This window comes from Rana temporaria, chromosome 3 (genome assembly GCF_905171775.1).
Source record: "Rana temporaria chromosome 3, aRanTem1.1, whole genome shotgun sequence".
NCBI lineage: Eukaryota > Metazoa > Chordata > Amphibia > Anura > Ranidae > Rana > Rana temporaria.
In genome coordinates, this window is record NC_053491.1 from 439,796,681 (window position 1) to 439,801,401 (window position 4,721).

Genomic DNA, 4,721 nt, shown 5'->3' on the forward strand with positions numbered 1-4,721 from the left:
GGTTTTATCACTGTGTTAGGAAGGGCAGACTCCATGTCACATAGCTCCTCTTTGGTGGTGTCACTCTGTGGTGGGAGGGACAGACTTAATGTCACATAGCTCCTCCTGGGTGTTATCACTGTGTTAGGAAGGGCAGACTCCATGTCGTATAGTTTCTCCTTTCTGTGTCTTCCTGTAGTGTGTGTGATATCTTTCATGTTAAATAGCTTCTTTTATCATTTGTTAATATTAATAACTTGACTCAGTATAGCAGTAATTAGTGTCAGTTGAACAGTGTGTATATAATATAACCTCGCTTTCTAGTTATGTGAAATGTCTCAGACCAGCATTCTTCTTTCCAGACTGTTCCCTGGCGCTCTTAGATCTTATTTGAGATGAAGTTCTCTGCCAGTTCATTCATAGTAACTGTAAATTTTTATAGCACAAGTCAAATATTAAACGGGCCAAACATAACAGTTAAACACAACAGGCCAAACACAATAACTCTTTGTATTTCTATGCCAAAATATTTTAGATCATCTCATGATGTTCTCGCTGTAACGTCATTGACTTTGTTTAATAAGGTAAAGAACAATATGGATGATAATCCTCAGCAGCCAATCAGAATGCAGCTTCATTGTTCTGCTTTTATGATAGTGATGAAAAGTGGCACCAGATTGGTTGCTATGGGTATGCCATGCACATCATCATCATGAAGCACTTTATTGACAGCACTGACTCAGTATGCCAACACCTTTTATCTAAGATATTTTGTTTGTTTAATTGCTATCATAACTTGAGTCCAGTAAGGAATGCTGAGAGTTTCGGTTCACCATTACAAAAAAATGTAATTTTGCTAAAAGCCAATAAGGGGCTTAGGGCTGGCATTCAGGCACAGTCAGCCAACAACTTTCCATAAACACTGATCAAACGAATGGGCTGGGATCAGGTGGCCACTGATCACAAGGCCAGCACAAAAGGGAGCCCCTGATGTTTTCTAAGGCCACCGTATCATCCTTCATGTTGATATTGATTATCTTTAGTCTTGAAAAGAGTAAAGTTTGACACCTTGGGCATCAATAGAAGTGGGCACCCAGGGCATGCACATCTTATCTCTTGCAGGGTGTTTCGTACATTTTGGTGGCTCACCAGCTTGATCCGCATGACACTTCAGAGCTGAGGGGGACTTTCCCTCATTGCACTGCCAGGAGGGAAGAGATCTGTACTAGGGGGGAGGATTTGGGGAGGTTGGATTTGTACGGGGGAGTCTGTACTGGGGACAATTTGGAGGAGATGATGTCTGTACTGAGAGGAAGAACTGTACTTGGGGGGAGATCTGTACTGAAATTAGCATATTTGGATGGTCTGTATGGGGCGATTTGGGGAGGGAATCTGTATTAGGGTTGTTTTGGGGGGAATTGAACTGGAAATATGAGGTTTTTTTTGTACTTTGTACACTGGCCTTAAACCTGGTGTCAGACTTGTACGTACCAGACTGGAGAGCCCGATTGAGCAGAGGGAGGTCTACCTTACGTGTCCGACTCGCGGCCCCAATGGCTGCGCTGTTATCAATCCGTCCAGCCTAGCCAATCAACGGCCAGGCTGGGAACTGAAGAATGTCACATGGACGCGCCCAGGACTTTTGAAGGGTCAGGTAAATAAAACGGGGGATTGGGGGGGGGGGGCAGTACCAGCGGATGTTTTTTCACCTTAATGCATAGGATGCATTGAGGTGAAAAAACATTTACCTTTACAACCCCTTTAAAGGCCAGTATGATGGCAGAGCACACCTACTGGACACTGATAAAAACAGATACTACACTTGATCTTAGCCCAAATGCCGAGGAGCAACGATCTAATTTCCTAAAGTGTGAGGGGAACTTACACTTTAATGCCACGTACACATGACCGTTTTTCATGACGAGAAAAATGCAAGTTTTTAAATTGGTCATTAAAAACGACTGTGTGTAGGCTCCAGAGCATTTTTCTCAACGTGAAAAATGGGCATTAAAATAGAACCTGCTCTATTTTATCTCGTCATTTTTCACACCGTGAAAAACGGTGGTGTGTAGGCTTTAACGATGGGGGGGAAAAACGCGCATGCTCAGAAGCAGGTTATGAAAAGGGAAATTTACATAATCAGCCCAAAGGGTGTCGCCAATCGAATGAAACTTCCCCTTTATAGTGCTGTCGTACGTGTTGTACGTCACAGCGCTTTGCTCGAGTATTTTATTTTTCACGATCGTGTGTATGCAAGGCAGGCTTGACAAGAATCATGTCGAGAAAAATAACGTTTTTTCCATGACATATAAAAAGGTTGTGTGTATGCGGCATAAGGTGTATCTAAAGCCAGTACTTTTTGTTTTAAAATAGAGCGGTGAAGGTTTAGAGCCCCTGTCAGGTTTTTCTTGCTGTCCCTGTTAGGAAGATTTCTGCTCTTTGTTTGACCACTGTCACCAAGACAAAAAATCCAAAATTTTAAATTGTCAACAGAGCAAGAACAGAAAAAATCTCATGCCACGTACACACGACCGTTTTTCATGACGAGAAAAATGCCATTTTTTAAATTGGTCGTGAAAACCGGTCGTGTGTAGGCTCAAGAGCATTTTTCTCGATGAGAAAAATCTGCATTAAAAATTTTGAACCTGCTCTATTTTTTCTCGTAATTTTTCACGTTGTCGCTTTTCTCGTCATGAAAATCAGTCGTGTGTACGATTTAACGACGGGGGAAAAAAAAAGTATGCTCAAAAGCAGGTTATGAGACGGGAAACTAGCATAATCAGCCCTAAGGTTGGCGCCATTCGAATGGAACTTCCCCTTTATAGTGCCGTCGTACGTGTTGTATGTCACCGCGCTTTGTTCAAGCATTTTTTTTCACGATCATGTGTATGCAATGCAGGCTTGACAAGAATCACGTCAAGAAAAATAACGTTTTTTTCCATGACATTAAAAACAGTCGTGTGTACGCGGCATCAGATCGATCACTTGAGGAGTATTTCCCTTACTTTGGAGAGAATGTCTGTCTTCAGGACAGAAAATATAAGGAAAACTCCACAAAGACACAGTGAGACTCAGATGGCAAAAAAGTTACCATTGATTTAACCATTTCCTACCCCCCCCCCCAAAAAAAAAAACTTGGCCTTAGATACACGCATTAGAATAACAGAGGTCATTGATGGCATATTTCCCCATAGAGAAGCATTACTGTTTCCTGGGGTTTTCTTGTAGTGCATGAGTCTCTTGTTGTGATTCATTTCTGATAAAAGGGATGCTCAGTATTCCAGTTTCCTGTGTGATGTGTGTAAATCCCGACAGATTTGTGCTCTGAAATAAAGGCTGGTAGGTCACATTCTCAGGCCTCCCTATTCACCCTCTGCATAGAAAAGCAAGACTTCCCATTCCGCATGTTTCTGAATCACTCTCTGGCTGTCCAGTTGTTACATCGTCCTGAACAGTTCTGTTAATCACCATTAAGACCCCAATCTGTAAGGCAGACTTCATACAACTGGCTCAGAATTATATATTATTTAAAACATGTTTTAGAAAAATTCAGTCATTTTCCATTGAAGAGAATAGACATTAGGGATGAGTCGAACATCCCCCCGTTCGGTTCGCACCAGAACCTTCGAACGGACCGAACGTTCGTGCGAACATTTAGAACCCCATTGAAGTCTATGGGAATCGAACATTCGAATTCAAAAGTGCTCATTTTAAAGCCTAATATGCAAGTTATTGTTGTAAAACGTCTTTGAGAACCTGGATCTTGAAAAAAAGTTTTAAAAACGGTCGTTTTTTTCAGGACTCCTGCAAAAACTACAGTTTTTAATACTTTTTCCATTGATACATGTTCTCTGGGGCAAGACCCGGGTTCTCAGACGTTTTCACAGGCATACTATAGACACCCAGCAGGTACAATATTTAAAGGAATTTTTCATTTTTTTATTTTTTTATTTAAGCATCATTAAAATCACTGCTCCTGAATCTTTAGGTGCAAACTACAGAGCACATGGCCAGTACACACCAAGTAGCTTTAGATGCAAACTACAGAGCACACAGCCAGTACACACCAAGTAGCTTTAGGTGCAAACTACAGAGGACACAGGCAATAAACCACATAAGAATACTGCAGCTAGCACAATCACCTGCCTGCCAGTAAATTAGGAAGAACTGATCTAGCTAAACTATACAGTGTATAAATATATATACAACACCTGGGATGTATATATATCCTCTACACACTGTAACATTAACTGACTAGCCTGCCTGCCTGCTCTATCAACCTGCAAAAAAATTACACTCTTTCTGTCCTCTCTTAACCACCGCAACACACTACACAAGGCCGACCTGCAGGAGGCCTTTTATAGTGTGGGGCGTGTACTAAACTCCCTGAGCCACAATTGGCCGAAGCCACCCTGGCTCAAATGATGGGTCTTCATTCCTCCAACTGACATCAGGTCTTGGAGAAAGGGAGTCACCGCTCAAGAGAGAAATGATGAACCCCTTCACCGGATCTGAAGCCAAGGGTGCTGGCAATCCATGTAGTAATGCAAAAATGAAGGGGGATGTCTGGACAGCCGCACTCCAAAAAATATATTGCTTTATTGTAAAAATGAAATCACAGGATACATGCCACAGCAAACAGGATACAAGCTGATGCTTTTCACACTAAAACTTAGTGCTTAATCATATCTAAAGGTGGCACTGGTATGCGGCACTGATAGGCACTAATAGGCAGCATTGAT

General features: G+C 41.9%; 1 pseudogene; it reads right to left on the reverse strand.

Annotated features, from left to right (window-relative positions):
* Positions 1–1,623: 1,623 nt before the first annotated feature.
* On the reverse strand, positions 1,624–1,831 carry LOC120934000 (annotated as a pseudogene).
* Between the last annotated feature and the right edge of the window lie 2,890 nt (positions 1,832–4,721).